Source organism: Cibotium barometz, chromosome 45 (genome assembly GCF_041138505.1).
Source record: "Cibotium barometz isolate CiBa-2024 chromosome 45, ASM4113850v1, whole genome shotgun sequence".
Lineage (NCBI taxonomy): Eukaryota > Viridiplantae > Streptophyta > Polypodiopsida > Cyatheales > Cibotiaceae > Cibotium > Cibotium barometz.
This window is the reverse complement of record NC_141090.1, coordinates 46,046,375-46,057,578: the sequence shown is the minus strand read 5'-3', so window position 1 is coordinate 46,057,578 and position 11,204 is coordinate 46,046,375.

Here is an 11,204-nt window from a genome sequence, read left to right as displayed (position 1 = left end):
TGTGCAATTGGAATGAATTGGAAATGGGTATAAAGGACCTTAGCCTAAGGGTCTAGATTTTTAGAAATTTTTGGATTATGGTCCAATTAAGGTTCCTATGGGCCAATAGCATCAATCCATGTGTAGGGAGGAGATAAATCCAATTTTGTAAAAGAAGATACCTAAAAATGAGTAAATGCTCACATAAGATGAAGAGTTGACTATGTACAAGGTTTATTAGTAAGAAACTATGAGTAATATAAAAAAATATGAGATATTTTGGGTATCCAAAAATGAGTAAATGCTCACATAAGATGAAGAGTTAAAAATGTACAAGGTTTATTAGTAAAAAACTATGAGCAATATTAAAAATATGAGATATTTTGGGTATCCAAAAATGAGTAAATGCTCACATAAGATGAAGAGTTGAAAATGTACAAGGTTTATTAGTAAAAAACTATGAGCAGTATTAGAAATATGAGATATTTTGGGTATAATGATTTCATTTTGACACATATGTAAGGAAGGGGAGTCCATTAAAGGAGGTGCATATTTCACATGCTTGAATGAGTTTTAGACTCAAAAATAATGTGATATTTTAATCTCTCCTCTCTCTTGAACCAAACCAAATAAAAAAGGAACCAAACCGAATTAAAAAGGAACCAAACTAGGTCTAAATCTAGTCCAAATTCAACCAAACTGAAATTGAAAAATTCTAGAAATCAGTTAGCTTTGGTTAGAGCCTCCCTCTCCTATTATAAATAGAACATGAGTCATTTGAAAAAAATAGGAGAATTTTACTATATTAAAGTTATGCTGAAATAATGCTAATTTCTACTATATTAAAGTTATGCTGAAATAATGCTAATTTCTACTATTCTCTAAAATTCTCTCCAAATTGGAGAAATTGGAGATTCCCTCATTCTTCAATCCCCATTGGTGGCTCCATCAACATACTAAACCAATTGATTGGTTGAGGGCCTCTACCGTGAACAAAGAATCAAGCAATTTGTAAGGTAAATGGTGAATTTTGAAATTTTCTATAATTTCTCAATGTTTCTCTCTTCTCAACCCCTCTCAAGCTTGAGAAGCTTAATTGGAATGGTTTTTGAATGCTATTGAAGTTAATTGATGAATGGTAGTGAAGAGTTACATAATTTGATGAATGCTATTGAAGTTAATTGATTAATGATAGTAAAGAATTACATAAATTTCCATTCATGCTTAACTCTAATAGCATGAAAAGAGGACTTCCTACCATATTCTAGGAATTATCATCCTAGATTAATTGAAAGATATTCATTGTAATCATAGAGAAATTGATTTTTATATTATGCATAATTAATTTTCATGCATAGAGGTATGCATAATGTTGTCATATATATAGGCAGTGATGTGTGTGAACACACTTAGGACCGCCGGGGCACTTTTTCTCTCTTTAGGAAGTTTTTTTCCCCCGGCTTGTATATACGCCCATCCTTCTAGGGCTAACTTATCTTTTGTACATTGACACAATCTAATACATTGTGTGTTGTGTGCATTCTTGCTTCTTCTTCTCCAAGCTTTGTGTGCTTTTTTGCAACCCTAATTCCAACAATTGGTATCAGAGCAGGCATCGGCTCCCAGGGCTACGCCGCCAGCACCCTCTGCCGACTCACGTTCTCCGATTGAGGTGAGTTTTCTCACGAGCGCTTGCAAGTCCCTATACTCTGTAAATAAGCCCATATGGCTTAGCGTTCTCAGAATTTGCATCTGAGGTCGTTTTGGGCTCCGTTTTTGCATTTCAAGTTCTGCACAGGTGTTTTCGTCATTTTCTGCAGAAATTTTGACAGTGCAGTTTTCTGCAAAACAGGCATACATGTTCTATTGTGGACCGTGCTACATAGCACAAGTTGTCTTCTATTCAGTCTTTGCTTCATTACAGGTAGCTATTGCATCAGTTTCAGTCAGTGGCCATGGCTGATAACAACAATGATGTATTTCGCATGTTGTCTGCTGAAGACAAACTGGATGGAGACAGCAACTACCCACTTTGGTCATACATGATGCAGCATGTTTTGGTTGCAAAAGGAGTGTGGAACATTATGCAGGGTACGGATGTACGTTGTGAGATCTCCCTGTTCCCACTGAGCAACAGATTCGTGGTGCTAGCAGCGGAAGTAGCACTTCTCGCGTGGGACAGGGGTCCCACATTCGGGGCCTCGCCCACGGAGAGAGGAGAGATGAAATATCTCAATTTTTATGAGTTTAAAACTCATTCAAGCATGTGAAATATGCACCTCCTTTAAAGAACTCCCCTTCCTTACATATGTGTCAAAATAGAATCATTATACCCAAAATATCTCATATTTTTAATATTGCTCATAGTTTTTTACTAATAAACCTTGTACATTTTCAACTCTTCATCTTATGTGAAATATGCACCTTCTTTAAAGAACTCCCCTTCCTTACATATGTGTCAAAATGGAATCATTATACCCAAAATATCTCATATTTTTAATATTGCTCATAGTTTTTTACTAATAAACCTTGTACATTTTCAACTCTTCATCTTATGTGAGCATTTACTCATTTTTGGATACCCAAAATATCTCATATTTTTAATATTACTCATAGTCTTTTTACTAATAAACCTTGTACATTTTCAACTCTTCATCTTATGTGAGCATTTACTCATTTTTGGGTATCTTCTTTTACAAATTGGATTTATCTCCTCCCTACACATGGAATGATGCTATTGGCCCATAGGAACCTTAATTGGACCATAATCCAAAATTTTCTGAAAATCTAGACCCTTAGGCTAAGGTTCTTTATACCTATTTCCAATTAATTCCAATTGCACATTGGAAAATTCTTTTTGAATTTCTGTTTCAGGGGAACTTATTTTAATAAGATGAGATAATTTTCTATCCAAAAATATTAAAAATCTAAATATTCTCTCTCTAGAATATTTTCTCTCTCTAGGTTAAAACAGTTAGAAACAAGGTCTTTATATTTCTGAAGAGGGATTGATTACAGGGAAATATGCTGGACATTTTTGAGAGGCTGGGGAGGAATCTTACATTCTCTCCCACTTGAAAAATGCGAGATGTCCTCATCTCGCAAACTGGGGTAATTTCGCAAGATGCACGAATATGAGACTTAGAGAAAAATTTTAATCAAGATTAACCACCAAGAAAAGTCTCAAGAGAGCAAGATTCAAGATAAGAACAAGATTTAAACTTTATTCATTCTCGGAACATATACAGTAAAGATAGAAAAACTCTTTACACTTCCATAAGTCCGTCCATCATATGGTCACAAAAGCAGCACTCACAAGCTGCGCACGTATAAGGTAACTTATCTATGGGAATAATTCTGTTGGTTATTGCCGCACCTATCTCAGTGGTATGAGGTGATCTAACAAAAGGACCTTTGAGAGGCAAGCTAAAAATGGGGTAAAGGCATATCTTCTGATGAGGAAGAAAACACGCCAGTAAGAAGACCCGCTCAGAAAACCCAAGATGTCTTGATCTCATGACGCAGTAGTATCGGGAACCCAAACCCAAAGCTTCAATAACCATGGCCAAGCGGACATTGTTACGAAAGTGCTGCTGACCCCAGGGTGTTACCCTAGTTATGTCTTGATAGGTCCGCCATTTGGTCTGAGCTACAGAAGTTCCTAGGTGAGGAAAAAGTGAGCGCTCATACTGTTCTATAAAATCTTTCTTTACAGACTCGCTTGCGTCTTGAAGGTGAGAAATCATCATGGATAAAACTAATTCCTATTGCCAAGCCATGAAGGAGATTAAGAAGAAGGGAGATCGATGGAAGTAAGATTACTGTGAGCGACAGGTAAAAGTTATGACTTATATAAAGGAAGGAACTAGCGTAACTTAGAAGCCAACGATATCTTGCCACTAAAGTTTTACCGTCTTTCCATGGTTTGGGTTTAGCACAATTTTCTATGAAATACATTAAGAACTTTGAGATGAGAAGGTAAAAGAAGCTTGTAGGCTAAGTCACCTACTTTCATTGAATTCAGATATAAGGCTCACAATATCTGGGGGATAACTTCTTATACTCCCCAAGAGATAAAGAACTTATTTTGGGCCGTACTCGAATGAAAACCAAAACCTTGGTATCCAAAACAGCGATTTTCACTTCTGAACTCATTGTTCTGAATACTTAAAACAGCGTGACTCTTGAGAAGTATTCTAGGGAGAGGGTCTTCCTTTTTTAAACAGAATCTTTCTTTTATTTTAGAGAGGGAATAATTATAAGATCAAAAAGGGAGATTCTTACTCCTGTATACCTCAAAGGTTGGGGAGGAATCTTACATTCTACCCCACTTAAAAAAGTGCGAGATGTCCTCATCTCGCAAGGTAGAGGATAACTCTTTTTCTTAAGATTCAATTTTATTCTGGGGTTCCTTATATTCTGGTCAACCCAACAGAATACTGGGATAAATATCCCTTAGAACTCATCATTAAATAACACTTCATTCAGATCATATCATTCATATCTTTAACATGATAATGGTCCATTAGACCGAAAAAGGACCTTTGAGAGGTAAGCCAAAAACATGGTAAAGACATATCTTCTCATGAGGAAGAAAACACGCCAGTAAGAAGACTCGCTCAAAAAACCCAAGATGTCTTGATCTCATGATGCAGTAGTATCGGGAACCCAAACCCAAAGCTTCAATAACCATGGCCAAGCGGACATTGTTACGAAAGTGCTGCTGACCCCAAGGTGTTACCCTAGTTATGTCTTGATAGGTCCGCCATTTGGTCTGAGCTACAGAAGTTCCTAGGTGAGGAAAAAGTGAGCGCTCATACTGTTCTATAAAATCTTTCTTTACAGACTCGCTTGCATCTTGAAGGTGAGAAATCATCATGGATAAAACTAATTCCTATTGCCAAGCCATGAAGGAGATTAAGAAAAAGGGAGATTGATGGAAGTAAGATTACTGTGAGTGACAGGTAAAAGTTACGACTTATATAAAGGAAGGAGCTAGCGTAACTTAGAAGCCAACGGTATCTTGTCACTGAAGTTTTACCGTCTTTCCATGATTTGGGTTTGGCACATATTTCTATGAAATACATTAAGAACTTTGAGATGAGGAGGTAAAAGAAGCTTGTAGGCTAAGTCATCTACTTTCATTGAATTCAGATATAAGGCTCACAATATCCAGGGGATAAGTTCTTATACTCCCCAAGAGATAAAGAACTTCTTTTGGGCCGTACTCGAATGATGAAAACCAAAACCTTGGTATCCAAAACACCGATTTTCACTTCTGAACTCATTGTTCTGAATCCTTAAAACAGGTGGGATTCCTGAGAAGTATTTTTGGGAAAGGTTCTTCCTTTTTTAAACAGAATCTTTCTTTTGTTTTAGAGAGAGAATAATTATAAGATCAGAAAGGGAGGTTCTTACTCCTGTATGCCTCGAAGGCTGGGGGAAGAATCTTACATTCTACCCCACTTGAAAAGTGCGAGATGTCCTCATCTCGCAAGGTAGAGGACAACTCTTTTTCTTAAGATCAAAGGAAAAGTAGTCTAGGGCCTTTGGGTGGGAGAAAAACATCCGATCAGGGAACTCGTCCCACTTATCCTCATTGTGGTTTCGTTCAGGTTATTATATTTCAACTAAATTTTAGAAATCATCATTTTTTCAATCAGAATTTTCAATCAGAATCCAAATCAATTCATCAATTCTTAAACAGAATTAAAAATCATATCAACCACATTCGAAATCATCATTTGGATAGCATTAACGCTTATAATTTCAAGTCTTAGATTTACTCATATATACTGTCAGTAAAGAGCTGCAGTTATACTCTCGGTATATACGGTAGTCACGGCCCTTGGAATTATAAGGTAAATACCATCATGTCTAGGCCTCAAGCAAGTCAGGGATTCTATATAATTGCGGTATTTCCATCTGAAGACCCAATTACCAAATTACGAATTTCAGTTTGAATATCAAATTGTATGAATTATATCACATAATTACAACCTTTTTGTGCTTCTTGATAAATTTTTGACATATTTGGTTTCTCAGTTGATCTTTATTAGCCAAATGCTCTGATACCAACTGTGAGATCCCCCTGTTCCCACCGAGCAACAGATTCGTGGTGCTAGTAGCGGAAGTAGCACTTCTCACGTGGGACAGGGGTCCCACATTCGGGGCCTCGCCCACGGATATCCGGACAAGAGACTAATCCGACGGTTGTTTCAAAACCAAACCCGGAAAAACTTCCTTTACCCGAAAAACACGGGCGATTCCACCCAAAAAAACTTTTTACTCTAACGTAGTCAAGATCATTTTTGATCAAGCTGATCCAATTGCATCTTCAAGATACTTGATCAAAGAAACTTGCACTTGGATCATTGGGATCAATGCTTTTTTCCCCATTCAAGAGGGACAGCCGTTGATTCCTATCCATAGAACAATTACTATCCCGGATTTACTTTATCTATCGTAATAACAAAAGTTGAGTCTCGATTTACTGATCCATCAGTCCAGCCTAACCCCATCCAATCCCATGGGTTAGCCAACCGCCCAACCACTGTAGTGATGAGATCTAATTTAGAATTTGATTTTTGTCCCGGGTACCAGGGAAAAGAGTTCCCAGGCCCCCTAGTCGGATGTTCATGCAAAAATAGAACTAGTCACACCACTCACACACCCACCAATATGAAATTGCCTTTTTCATAGATTCAACCAGTTTTAAAACAATCCTTTAATAAAACCATAGTATCACTAATCACCATCTTCCAAGTTATCCGGTTGATTCTTAATTTCCCATCATTTCTTCACATCAGAGTATCTATGGCATCATTGGCAACTAGAACGCTCACCACCTGTCCACACAGGGGCCGTTTCAATAGTTCCTAGCCCATAATACTCGGCAATATAATCACTTATCAAGATGGACTCTCATTGAAGATCAGCAAGATCAACCAACAGATCCATATAAAGAGCCATGGACTCATCCGTTGAGGACCAGCAAGGTCAGTCAACCAGATCCATGCCCGGTTTCAGAAAACAACTCTTACTCCTTATTCCAATATCTTCCTCGACGCATGCGTGGGTATCCTAGGCGAGCACCGTATGGTCAGCACCCTCTAGGATCCTTCGCAGGTGACCTAGCGCTTCACTCATAGGTCGCTTCCTTGGCCCCTCATCCACCGTACCGGAAGCTCACCATTTTAATCGCACCGAGGCTGGTCAAGACCTCGGCTGCGACCTTGCTATGCGAGACGTCCTCCATTGACTCTCCGTCTCAGCAGTTGCAACTTTATCAGTTAGGTCTCCACGACCTTAATCACAAGACCGTCAAAATGCTTTCCCAGCATTCTTGACATAAAGCAGTCATTTACAAACAGCATTTACAAACAGTTTACAAATAGAGTTTCTATATTAACTCTCATTTTTTCACATTATCCCTCATTAATCCACATTATCCCTCATTAATCCACATTACTATATTCTACATTCCATTTATATGTGTACTCATCCAATCACCTCATTTTCCATCTCTTCACTTCAGATTCCTTCACATCACATATCATATATTCACATCCATATCCACATCCATACATCCACATCCACATCCATACATCCACATCTACATGCTTATCTCCATTTTCACATCCTCATTTATACATCCACATCCCATATCCACATTCATACATACACATCTATATCCACATCCACATGTATACATCCATTATCACGTCCTCATTCATACATCCACATCCACATACATACATACATCCACATCCACATTCTCATTCACATCTATACATCCATATCTACATGCACATTCACATCCATACATCCACATCTATATCCTCATTCATATCCATACATCCACATTCATGCATCCACATCTACGTGCATACATCCATACATACACATCCACATTTACATCCATGCATCCACATCCACATCCTCATTCACATCCATACATCCACATTCATGCATCCACATCTACATGCATACATCCATACATACCCATCCACATTCACATCCATGCATCCACATCCACATCCTCATTCACATCCATACATCCACATTCATGCATCCACATCTACATTCATGCATCCACATTCATGCATACATTCACATCCATACATTCACATTCATGCATCCACATCTACATGCATACATCCATACATACCCATCCACATTCACATCCATTTTCTCACCCTATCACAACCCATATACATCTTATCCCATCACATACACTTACCTCATCCCATACACATCCTATCACTTCTTATCTCATCTTATCACATCCTAACTCATCTCATATGCATCTTATCATATCTTATCACTTCCCATATCTTTTATGCATACTTCTATGCATAAAATTCAATTATGCTAAAAGTAACACTTTTATAATAAAATATTCATCTCTTATGCATACCTCTATGCATGAAATTCAATTATGCTAAAAGTAACACTTTTATAATAAAATATTCATCTCTTATGCATACCTCTATGCATGAATTTCAATTATGCTAAAAGTAACACTTTTATAATAAAATATTCATCTCTTATGCATACCTCTATGCATGAAATTCAATTATGCTAAAAGTAACACTTTTATAATAAAATATTCATCTCTTATGCATACCTCTATGCATGAAATTCAATTATACATAATATAAAAATCAATTTCTCTAGGATTACAATGAATATCTTTCAATTAATCTAGGATGATAATTCCTAGAATATGGTAGGAAGTCCTCTTTTTATGCTTTGAATGAAATTATTTTATGAGTGATTTTTATAAAAATTTTACCATAGCTCCGCTACTATAACTGATAAATCTCAATTATTTTAAAAGATAGGTTATCTTTAAGGGAATGATTAGAATGATCCCTAATTGGATCATTAACCCTTAATGGATAATAGATTAAATCAAAATTATCATAAACTAAAAGCATAGCTTTTGATTGATTCAGGCAGTTCTCATTCATTCATTTCCCCTGGATGCTTGCGTAAGCTAGTCTTAGAACAGAAACCAGGGAAACCTATGCAAGTTGAATTGGCCAGTGGGAAGACTCTTTTCACTCACCACCATGAGACAGATCTTATCCAATTCAATCTAGATGGTAATTTAACTGACTGTCAATTCAAAGTCTTACCTCTAGGGGTTTTTGACGGCATCCTTGGAATGGATTGGCTCCACAAAAATCAAGCTGACATACACTGTCACAATGGAACCATTTCCTTCCATGACCTTCACGGGAACAAAGTCCATGGGACTGGAGTTTCCGGATCCCCAGACCTTCAGTAAAAGCTTCCAGGTTACTGAAAGGACTTAGCAAATTTATGTTGTCAAAATGAACCCAGTAGACTCAAAACTTAAAGCTAAAGAACCAGAATGGTTAAGTGAATTTGATGATCTATTCCCAGCAGAGCTAACTGAAATGCCTCCAATTTGGGAAATAGATCATGTGATTGAATTGACCCCCGGAGCTCAACCAGTAGCCCTACGCTCATACAAAATGCCAGTTCCTGAAGCCATCAAACTCAAGGAACATCTTAGGCAGCTGTTAGAACAAGGGTTTGTCAGTGTTTCACCTTGGGGTGCGCCAGTTCTCTTTCAAAAAAAGAAAGATGGAACGCTTAGATTCTGCGTGGACTACAGAGGTCTAAATCAACTGACAGTTAAGAATAAGTATCCTATCCCAAGGATTGGTGAGCTTTTGGACAGGCTAAATGGAGCCCAGATCTTCACAAAAATAGATCTCAAATCTGGGTATTACCAGATCAGGATCAATGATCCAGATATACCAAAAACAGCCATCAATACTCGCTATGGGCATTATGAATTTACTGTCATGCCGTTCGGATTAACTAATGCCCTAGCTACATTCAATCACCTAATGTAGGACATCCTCAGAGAATACTTGGATGATTTTGTTCTAGTTTTCTTTGATGACATTCTGATTTACTCAAAGAATGCAGCTGACCATGAGACTCATGTTCGAAAAGTTCTTAAGATTCTAAGGAAGCATCAACTCTTTGCCAAAAAGAGCAAATGCACTTTCTCTACCGACCACGTTGAATACTTGGGCTTTCTGGTATTCAAAGACGGAATTTCTCCAGATTTCTCAAAAAATCCAAGCTGTCATAGATTAGGCTGAACCAAAGACAGTGAAAGAAGTCAGAGGATTCTTCAGATTGACTGGTTGGTATAGAATTTTTATACCAAAGTATGCTCTCGTAGCTTCCCCCTAACTAACCTTCTCAAAAAGAAATATCCCATTTCAATGGTCTGCTAAAAAGTGCCAAAGTGCTTTTGATAAGCTGAAGACCACCTTGGTAACCAGTCCCGTTCTGAAACTGCCAGATTTCTCTCTACCCTTTGAGGTAGTAACTGATGCAAGTGGTTTTGCCCTGGGAGGTGCACTCATGTAGGAAGGTCATGCAGTGGCCTATGAATCCCGAAAGCTCAGAACGCATGAGAGGAATTATGCTGTCCACAACTTGGAATTGCGATATTGTGGGCCATATCTGATTACAAAGAAAGTAGGTGACTTAGCCTACGAGCTTCTTCTGCCTCCTCATCTCAAAGTTCATAATGTATTTCATGTAAGCCTTCTAAAAAAATATGTGCCAAACCCAAATCATATGCTTGATGATGAAATCCTAACCTCTTCAACCCAAGGACAGATAGAACTCCAACCTGAAGAAATTCTCGATGTTTGAGAAAAGATTCTCAGGAACAGAATTCTCAGAGAATTATTAGTAAAATGGAAGTTCTATCCTTTTGAAGATGCCACCTGGGAGAATGAAGCCGATCTGTTGTTGCGGGATTATCCCCAGTTTGCGAGATGAGGACATCTCACGTTTTTCAAGTGGGAGAGAATGTAAGATTCCTCCCCAACCTCTCAAGATGTCCAATATCTTCCTGTGTAATCAAATCCCTCTTCAGAAATATAAAAGATCTTATTTCTAACTGTTTTAGCTTAGAGAGAGAAAATATTCTAGAGAGAGAATATTCAGATTTTGAATATTTTTGGATAGAAAAATATCTCATCTTATTAAAATGAATTCCCCTGAAATAGAAATTCAAAAAGAACTTTCCAATGTGCAATTGAAATTAATTGGAAATGGGTATAAAGGACCTTAGCCTAGGGGTCTAGATTTTCAAAAATTTTGGATTATGGTCCAATTAAGGTTCCTATGGGCCAATAGGATCAATCCATGTGTGGGGAGGA